Raw genomic sequence first — 10,927 nt, forward strand, 5'->3', positions numbered from 1 at the left:
GTGTTTGGTGAGGTGTGCAGGCGGCTGGGTATTAAGAAAACCAGGACGACCCTACTACACCCACAGAGCGATGGATTGGTGGAGCGGTTTAACCGCACCCTTGCCACCCAGCTGACCATGTGGACCTCCCAGCACCAGCGTGACTGGGATCAATGCTTGCCCTTGGTCCTAATGGCCTACCGGACTGCAGTGCATGAATCTACAGGGTGCACGCCAGCGGCTCTTATGTTTGGGAGAGAGCTCCGCACCCCAGTGGACCTTGTGTTTGGCCGGCCACCTCAGCTCCACACTCCGGAACCTACCGGCCCGGAATACCTCCAGCAGCTACAGGACCGATTGGACACTGCCCATGTTTACGCTCGGAAGCACCTCACCTCAGCTGGCCAGCGCCAGAAACGGGCATACGATACTCACTGCCCTCGGCGAAGAAAGGGACTCTGCCCCAAGCTGGCCAGTAACTGGGAGGGCCCCTGTGTTGTTCTGGAGAGGCTCTCCGAGGTGACTTCTCGAGTGTGGCTGCGGACCCGTAGCCGGGCGGTTGTGCTCCACCAAGACCGCTTGGCCCCCTACCGCCCCGGAACAAACTCGGTTGTCCCTGCAGCCAGCCCGGAGGCCAGCTCCCAGGACAGGGAAAGCGCTTCCCCCTTGCAACCACCGAATAGTTCACCAGCTGGTGGCCCAGGTAGGAGCATTCCGGCTCCAGCTGACTCCCAGCCCGCTGCACCTGTGCTCCAGCGCGGCCAGCGTATCCGTCGACCACCCCCGGGACTCTCTGACTTTGTGAGACATTAAGTGTTGGGCCAGTGGGACGTTCGGCCCTAAGATGGGGGCTGTGTAACGGGCACGGCTGGACTGACTCGCCGTTGCCACCTGTCGTCGAATAGGGCGCTGTGCCCGGAGCCAGTCCCCTACATTTGGTTAATGTGCAGCCGTGGATGCTGGGAGTACGAACTATGGTAGGGGAGAAACTGAATTATTGTTGTTGTGTTTATTTGTTGTTACTGTAAAAGTTTGCGTACTGTTCTATGCATTTCCCTGTAATTGTTATTACCCTTCCGGTGTTGTTTGATATATATGTGAATGTCACCCTGAGAGGCAGAGTAGTGCTCTGGTGTGGGGAAGGGCTGTGTGTGTGTGTTCATAGAGGGCGCTGACTTGCTGTTAGCTGCTTAATAAACTGCATTACCTAAAAGAGCTATTGTGTGCGTGTCTCCGTTAATCCCTGTGCTCGCTACAATATATATATATATATATATATATATATATATATATATATATATATATATATATATATATATATATATATATATAATTGCGATATGGAGTCTTGCATGCCCCGGTAGCTACGAAATGGAGTCTTACCATCCACCTCAGGTTGATTCAACCGGAGGTGCATGCAATGATATATATCTTATTGTATTACTTGTATTGTAACGCTTGAAATGTTTTTGCTTACGATTGTAAGTCGCCCTGGATAAGGGCGTCTGCTAAGAAATAAATAATAATAATAATAATAATATATATGCATGCCCCGGCAGCTAAATGCTTAGTTACGGCGCTGGGCAAAACCAAAGCCCATGGCCAGTATACAATATTTTTCTGTATGCATTCTTTTCTGTTGAGCACTACTGACACCGTTGAAAGGGTGAGTCTTAGGTCGCCTGTGGATACATTAGTCCAATCAATGCGTCTGAACCTGCATGCGCGAGTAAATACCATCCTAACTCCTAACATCCAAAAAAAATAATAATAACAAGTAGTGGAGTAGTGGTTAGAGCTCTGGACTCTTGACCGGAGGGTCATGGGTTCAATCACTGGTGTAGGACACTGCTGCTGTACAATTGAGCAAGGTACATTACCTAGATTGCTCCAGTAAAAACCCAACTGTATAAATGGGTAATTGTAGTAAAAATACTGTGATATCTTGTAACAATTGTAAGTCGCCCTGGATAAGGGCGTCTGCTAAGAAATAAATAATAATATATATATATATATATATATATATATATATATATATATATATATATATATATATATATATATATATATATATATATATAATTGCATGCCCCGGTAGCTACGATATGGAGTCTTGCATGCCCGGGATATATATATATGCCCCGGTAGCTAAATGCTTAGTTACGGCGCTGGGCAAAACCAAAGCCTATGGCCAGTATACAATATTTTTCTGTATGCATTCTTTTCTGTTGAGCACTACTGACACCGTTCCCCCCCCCCCCCCCCCCCCCCCCCCCAGATTTCTGCCAGGCAGTGGCTTAGCCACTGTGTTAGGATCGTTCACACTGAAACATGTGTAAGAAATTGCAATATTGTTATATTTTTCGCTTCCCATTATAGCGGGGCGGACGTGGCATGGGCGACGCTGATTTTTCTTTTCGCTCACGGAAAGAACTTTTTTATTTACCGCGTTGCTATCAACCAATGAGAATACATAAGCAAGCTGTACTTGCTCAACCCCAAACACAGATGCATGAAACATATATGCTATCATTACTGTATATGCTATGTAGCCTAGCTACTACACACATAGATGTGGTAGAGGACATCTACTATGTAATGAGTAGCCTATATATTTACATAGAATGCACTCGCCTCATGACATATCTTATTGCCAGCTGACCTCTCCAGCAGCCAGCCTACTAATAAGATTATTATTTTTCACGGATTGTGCAGCCAGCTTCATCAAGGGACGGTAACCAAGTCCATCCAGGTCTTGGAGATGGAGTGGTGGTAAATGTACAACCTGTTATTAATTGAATAACTAAAGAAATAAATCAGAATGAAAACAGTTCTGGACGCTGCTGAGAGAAAACCGGCAAAACTGTTTCAATTCCTGAGTTCGATTACCTACTTGTTTTCATTCTGATTATTTGTTTAGGCTACAACGTGTCCGTCAGCGAATGTCAGTGCAGTGTGATACCAAAAAAAAATGAGTGGTTGGATTTGCTGTCAATCAACCAAGTTTTTTGTTGGATCAGCTGTTTGTACATGTTTTTGTGTTTAAAGGCGCTGTAGTTATACAATGTAGTTAATGCAACTGTGTACACAAGTCCCTCCTCCCCCGAACCTCCAGAAGATTAGGTACCATCGGCAGTCCTGCGTCAGTCAAAGAGTAATTACATTAGTCAGGATTTGTGAAATTAAATAAAATGGTTTGCTTTGCTTTGAACACCAAATGTGAAATGAACAACCATAAGTACGAATGAAATTATATATAGTTACTTATTATCATAATGTGAAATTGAAATCTGATGCGCATGTTAAAAGTTCAAGTCCTTTGCTTCGTATTTCCTTTTTAGTTTTTAAACGGAAGTGTTCTGAACTGAATCTCTCTTTTTAACTATTTTGCACAACAGTGTATTTGGTTATTGGATCTTCTGTTAAAAAAAAAAAGTTCTTTATTTTTCGAAAATAAAACGTCAATGCACTAATAAGAAATCAGGTTGCCAATTTCACCACTGTGACTATTCACCTTAAAAAAGTTACCATTGCCACCCTCTCCCGAAAAAAAAATCCTGGCTACGCCACTGTTGCCAGGGTTTATTATTTAAAAATGCGCAGTTTATTTCAAACTTTCAAAACATAATAACATAACAAAGAGTGTCTAAGACCCTTCACCGTTATATTTGTTCTCGTGTGAGACTTTCACTTTTTCAGTCAGCGAAAATATGTGCTAAAACGGAGTGAATTTGAGCCCTGTTAAAATGGCAAAAATACAGCTACGTTTGGAGTTTTTCTACAACAAAAAAGCTAAACCTCCAACGCCAGAGACATCAACAGAAACCGAACCTGACTCTTCTGTAGTTCAGAATGTTACGAACAGCACAAGAGTGTGACGATCCTTCCATTTCAAACGCTCAGGTTAGTGCAGGTGTAGATGTCTGTCGATAAGAGACTCTTGCCTGTAAAGTGTTGTTTGCAGCTCTCTTGATTGTGACAATCTGGCGTAGAACTGTTTGTGATGAAATATCTGGTAATCTTAGAAAGCTATCTTAATGTTTACATAAAAATGGTTAAATTCGGGCATCGGGTTTGAGCATTTTTTTTTGGGGGGGGGGGGGGGGGGGGGGGGGGGGGTGGTGATGGGGGTGCTGTGCCCCACCAGTTTTTCAAGCCATGAGTCGCCAATGGGCGGGGTTAACCAAATAATTTAAAGTGGGTGGGGCTAACCACATCATTTCATAAACCTTACTTGTTGTGCACTTCCATTTACTATATCGGTATCAGGGATATTATTTAAATAGTTCACACTTGGGTAAGAAAAGAATAGTATTATTATTTGTTTATTTTAGCAGACGCCTTTATCCAAGGCGACTTACAGAGACTAGGGTGTGTGAACTATGCATCAGCTGCAGAGTCACTTACAATTACGTCTCACCCAAAAGACAGAGCACAAGGAGGTTAAGTGACTTGCTCAGGATCACACAATGAGTTAGTGGCTGAGGTGGGATTTGAACCCGGGAACCTGGTTACAAGCCCTGTTCTTTAACCACTGGACCACACAGCCTAATACAACATTTATATAAAATATATTAAAATATCATGATATAACAAGATTTGTTTAAATGATTATCCAGATACAGTATAATATACATAAGAAATTGAAATTGACTTTCAGCACACACAAAAAAAAAGAAAGTAAAACATCTTTGGTGATCTGGGAGAGGAGAGTGCTGCAAGTTCCTTATTATTTCAGTGTTTCAGCCACACCTAATAAGATTGCATGAATGGCATTAACACATGCTCACAGTCCCTACACTGGGTAGAATGGAATTGCTCTTCCTGTGAAATGAGAAAACGTTTTTCACAGTAATCATTACCCAACATCCTTTGAAGACCTGCAGCAACATATAGGCAAGGTTGATAAGGACTTCAGTTAAAATTCTGGTCTACCTGGATTAGTTTCTTGTGGTTTTACCCTAGAAGATAAATATCTAGAATATGGGAATATTGCCTGCAAGTGAGTAAAATGTTTTTCTTTCTTACGTTAGAAGTTGTTTCACCTTGAATGGAACTACCATATATTTGCAGAAATTAACTTTCAATGGATACTATGTCTCAAGTTAGAAATACGAGTTTCATTAGAGTTAATTTTGTTCAGTTTAAATAATAAGTAATGCAAATAAATACATAGTTTTAAGAATACAATTTTATCTATTTCTACCAACCTTCATTGTTTTGTCTGTTTCAGACCCCTCTACATAGGGGCAGGAATAGCCACAGTCAGTGTGACCACAAGCAGGCAGACAAGCAGCAGTGACCTCATCTTCAGAGCTCAACACTGAACCACAAGCATGTTGCAGGATGTTATATAGCAGTTTAGCTTAGGGCTCCTCTCAATTTCAAAAACCTCACAAAACAGCAAGAGAATGATATAGCAGTTTGGTGTACTGTAAAGCCTATAAAGTGAGATTTGGAGTGAAGATCTTTTACGAATGTTGAAGTATTGATGGATTAAATAATACTTAATATTTATGTAACTTCTGGACTTACAGAGACTAGGGTGAGTGAACTATGCATCAGCTGCATAATGGATTTAATTATGAGTTTTTGCCACTGAACAACACAAAAAAGTCCATAATGTCAAAGTGAAAAATAAAATCTACAAATTGTTCTAAATTAATTGCAAATACAAAACAGAAAATAATTGATTGCATAAGTATTCACCCCCTTGAGTCAATATTTGGTAGAGGCACCTTTGGCAGCAATTACAGCCACGAGTCTATTTGTATAAGTCTCTACCAGCTTTGCACATCTGGACACTGCAATTTTTGCATCTTCACGAGCTTTCCAGGCCCTGACGCAGAGAAGCATCCCCATAGCATGATGCTGCCACCACCATGCTTCACGGTAGGGATGGTGTTCTCAGGATGATGTGCGGTGTTAGGCTTGCGCCAAACATAGCGCTTAGCGTTGTGGCCAAAAAGCTCTATTTTGGTCTCATCACACCATAGAATCTTCTTCCACTTGGTCTCAGAGTCTCCCACATGCCTTCTGGCAAACTCTAGCCGAGATTTGATGCAAGTTTTTTTCAACAATGGCTTTCTTTTTGCCACTCTCCCATAAAGGCCAGTTTTGTAAAGCACCCGGGCTATTGTTGCCGTATGCACAGTGTCTCCCAGCTCAGCCGTGGAAGACTGTAACTCCTTTAGAGTTGCCATAGGCCTCTTGGTGGCCTCCCTGGCTAGTGCCCTTCTCGCCCGGATACTCAGTTTTTGAGGACAGCCTTTTCTAGACAGATTCACAGTTGTGCCATATTCTCTCCATTTCTTAATAATGGACTTTACTGTGCTCCGGGGGATATTCAATGCCTTGGAAATGTTCTTATATCCTACCCGATTGGTGCTTTTGAAGAACCTTATTCCGGATTTGCTTTGAATGTTCCTTCATCTTCATGATGTAGTTTTTGTTAGGAAATGTACTAACCAACTGTGGGACCTCCCAGAGACAGGTGTATTTAACCTGAAATCATGTGAAACACCTTAATTGCACACAGGTGGACACCATTCAACTAATTATGTGACTTCTAAAGACAATTGGTTGCACCAGAGCTTATTTAGGTGTGTCATAGCAAAGGGAGTGAATACTTATGCAATCAATTATTTTCAGTTTTATATATGTAATTAATTTAGAACAATTTGTAGATTTTATTTTTCACTTTTCACTTTTTGTGTTGATCAGTAGCAAAAACTCCTAATTAAATCCATTTTGATTCCATTTGTAACACAATAAAAAGTGGAAAAGTCCAAGGGGGGTGAATACTTTTGAGTGTCACTGTGTGTGTATATATATATATATATATATATATATATATATATATATATATATATATATATATATATATATATATATATATATATAATGATAAGTCAGTCCGTCCTATAACCTCCAGATGTCCACATGACCAAATACAAATTCCCCATAAACTGATCTAAAGAATAAATAAGTTATTAACACATTAACTATTGGCTAATGAGTAATTATAGCTATAGAAATTGAGGCAATCAAGGCTTTTGGTTTTAGAAAAAGAAAAAAAACATGACTGTGCCAGATTACAAAATGTACATCAGTACCCATTTGCAGTCATGCACTGTGACGACAATATATTTTTCATAATCTGCCATTTATCTTTAGAACATTATAGAAAGGCTTTAGTAGACAGACATTTGAAATTACTGAAAAAAGAGATCTTAAAGTTGCAACCCTTAGCATATAGATGAATCATTTCCCTGATGTTAAATACCAAATTGCAACCAGAGATATATTTTTTTAAAATATTGCTCGAGCAGGAATATGTATTTTAAAGATCCTCAAGGAGGCTAGTAATCCAAGATTCAGGGCCACACTGTAAATGGCACTGCCTATATCTTGAAGAAATACTTAAATAAAAATATTATAATAGAAATCCCAAATCCAAGAAAGAAGATAACCACTCTAATTTTTTTAAGCCTTTAAGAAATTGGATTTAAAGCTTGATTAGTCATTAGCCCTTTCTGTGTGTTAATTCATCATGTCAAAATTGGTAATGTTTAATTATTGTTAATTACACATATTAGGTGTACTCCACTGACATTGTGTGGTTGTAGGACTAATTTACAGGTCAGAAAACCTTTAAAAGATTGCATGAAATTCTCAAGGACTTATTCAAGTGTTAAAGCTTTGTGAACACAACAAAACAGCTGTCAAAAGCATTCTGTCTTAAAAAGACATAAATCCATTAAAATGAACACCCTCCCACCAACCCACATCCTTCACACACATGCATATACACAAACACACACAAGAAGAATACCAATTTCAAAAGATACCAAAATAAACTCAAGAACAAAGTGATTTTTATTTTTGTTCTTTATTAAAATGTCTTCATCTAGACAATGTGGGGAAGCTATAAAAAAAGGCCAACAAGATGCTCGGATATATTGTGATAAGTGTTGAATTTAAATCAAGGGAAGTAATGTTAAAACTTTACAATGCATTAGTAAGACCTCATCTAGAATATTGTGTTCAGTTCTGGTCACCTCGTTACAAAAAGGATATTGCTGCTCAAGAAAGAGTGCAAAGAAGAGCGACCAGAATTATCCCGGGTTTAAAAGGCATGTCGTATGCAGACAGGCTAAAAGAATTGAATCTATTCAGTCTCGAACAAAGAAGACTACGCGGTGATCTGATTCAAGCATTCAAAATGCTAAAAGGTATTGACAATGTCGACCCAGGGGACTTTTTCGACAAGGACCAGGAGTCACAAATGGAGATTAGATAAAGGGGCATTCAGAACAGAAAATAGGAGGCACTTTTCTACACAGAGAATTGTGAGGGTCTGGAACCCGCTCCCCAGTAATGTTGTTGAAGCCGACACCCTGGGATCCTTCAAGAAGCTGCTTGATGAGATTCTGGGATCAATAAGCTACTAACAACCAAAAGAGCAAGATGGGCCGAATGGCCTCCTCTCGTTTGTAAACTTTCTTATGTTCTTAAAATGTTTGTTTACTTAGGCATGAGCATGCTGTATATGCTATCCTGACACAGATACATGATTTACTAGCGCAGGATTAAAAAAAAAAAAAAAAAAAAAGAACAATATTTGGTTATCAGGCCAACATGCATTTGACTGTGATTTTTCTGCACTTCGACTGGCAGGATCACGACGTCACTTGTTGGATCCACCTTCACATTAGGACAGGATCAGCTGTATGCTGGGGAAAGGTGAGAATCCTTTTAATAAAACTTCCCATGTAGTTTGTTTAATGTTTGGTATCACTTATCCTCAAAATGGGCAAAATCTGCTACGATCACAAGATATATGGTGTCTGATTTAGTTGCTTGATAAGGAAGAAATCTAGATGGTGCTATTTTTTCATCAGCGTGTGTCAACATTCTATAGAACCATTGAATAGTAGACCCCTCTATCTGGTAAATAGGGGCATATTAATCAAGCTTGTAAAAACTGAAGCATTTCACTTTTTTTTTTTTTTTTATAAATTTAGTCGTTGCCAATTATTTTTTATTATTTTCTCCCCAATTTGGAATGGCCAATTATTTTATTATGCTCAGCTCACCGCTACCACCCCAGGGCTGACTCTGGAGGGCGAAGACAAACACACGCTGTCCGGTTTCATCCTAGGAATCTGAAAAATAGTAATGGCATTTGCAAAGTTGTTTCTATTATCAATAATTGTATTAAGAGTTCCAAAATAATGCAATGTAAACAAAAACTGACAAGTTTAAATATCTTTTAATTGATTTTTAAAAAACAAATTAAAAAAATGGACTAACTGAAGGTGACATGTTTTCTGATTGATTTGGTAATGAAGTGCCACATAACACTGCAGTCTAGGGAATGGCTACAGGAAAGATAACTTACTGTTACAGGAGCCTCCTTTTTAGCTGATATTACAGATAGGCAGCCCAGACAAGGTCTTGGACGTCTCTTTGGGTTGGCTTCGAATTGTCTCTTTTCTCTGATCGGAATGTCTGGAGGGGAGGTGGCCTTCTGGTAAGATAGCAATAAGATTTAAAAAATGACATATCTGTAAAAATTAAAAAAGGCAGTACCCCACCATCAAGTATAATTTTACACTAAAATATTTTGTCTTATTAACTTTAATTAACACCAACGATATTCATTCACAAATTAGTTCATTGTGTTAACATATACCAGGGTTTCTACTGCGCATCTCCTTCTACCTTCCTTAGCTCCACACATTCCCACAATCCCCTTCTGCTACTGCACACTCTGAAAAGAGATCCCACTGGATGAGATTGTTTATTACATCTTTAAAGGGAGCGTATAAAACCAATGAACTACTCCATTGCATGTTAAACTTATTTTCGATCAACCAATGAGTTAGAAATAAGTGTGCATGACATGGCCAGTGACTGTGTCTTATTCGTGCTGCAAATGATTTGATGTTACACCACCACTCTCTTACTTCAGACAAACACCACAACCCCTAGTCCTTTACACATTTACACATTTTTTATAAACAAAACACAAAACATCCATATAAGATGGATATGTGTAAAAGATCTGAATCATTGATATGTCCAGAGGGTGAAACAATGTGGCAGGAAAATGGTTCATTTTTATGGGACAGCACTGGTAATGGAACCTAAGTTAAAAAAAATAAAAATAAAATCAGGAAGATAAGCTGTGTACCAAACATAGACAATAACTCAAAAGTGAATTAAGTTTCCGATTGTATACCTGGCTATACACAGTTACTACTGATATAAAGACATTTTGGCTCATCTAACCTAGGTCTATGGCATATCCTGAAAACAGATTATTACAAAAATATGATTTCAAACAGCATACAAATGTAAGGGGACAGAGAAAAATAATAATTTGAATCTATCTGTCTCTCTAATGCAGGTTCCTAAACATCACGTTGTAATTCTAATTACCTTTTCTTGTCCCTTGTCAAATCTACCCCATACTGTGCTGGCTTGGCCGCCTCCAGCATCTTCACCATCTCCGTCCAGCAAGGATACAACACCAGGAGAAGCAGGTCTTTTTTTACAAATCTGAAAAAAATACATTTGTATTTTAGATGTAATTTCTTGTCACGGGACATTATGTAAATGATATTATCCATGGTGATTACGACAAACATTTACACTTGGGTCTCTTTGAGAAAGACATTACTAAATCTCAACAAAGAATTTGCCATGCTTACAATTTGCCTATGCTTATATATACATATACATCTCCTGCCACGTAAACTCTAAACGATGAACATGACATATCAACAGTATGTACAGGATAGAATAAGAATTAGCAATGAAATGTTTAATCACAGTCTGATGAGGGATTATCCAGATGTATGTAAAACTGTGTGACATTCACAATCTTGTATATTATCATTAATGTATACTCTATAATGTTGATGCTAAGTTTCCTGTCAAT

At 39.1% G+C, this 10,927-nt stretch overlaps 1 long non-coding RNA gene across 1 annotated transcript; it reads right to left on the minus strand.

Moving 5' to 3' along the window:
* Positions 1 to 7,906: 7,906 nt before the first annotated feature.
* On the minus strand, positions 7,907 to 10,533 carry LOC131705252 (uncharacterized). The gene is made up of 3 exons (XR_009310265.1): positions 10,426 to 10,533; positions 9,383 to 9,511; positions 7,907 to 8,714 (listed from the first exon to the last, which is right to left on the minus strand). It is a non-coding gene; the product is annotated as an uncharacterized LOC131705252 (long non-coding RNA).
* Positions 10,534 to 10,927: the final 394 nt, after the last annotated feature.

Source organism: Acipenser ruthenus, chromosome 2 (genome assembly GCF_902713425.1).
Source record: "Acipenser ruthenus chromosome 2, fAciRut3.2 maternal haplotype, whole genome shotgun sequence".
NCBI lineage: Eukaryota > Metazoa > Chordata > Actinopteri > Acipenseriformes > Acipenseridae > Acipenser > Acipenser ruthenus.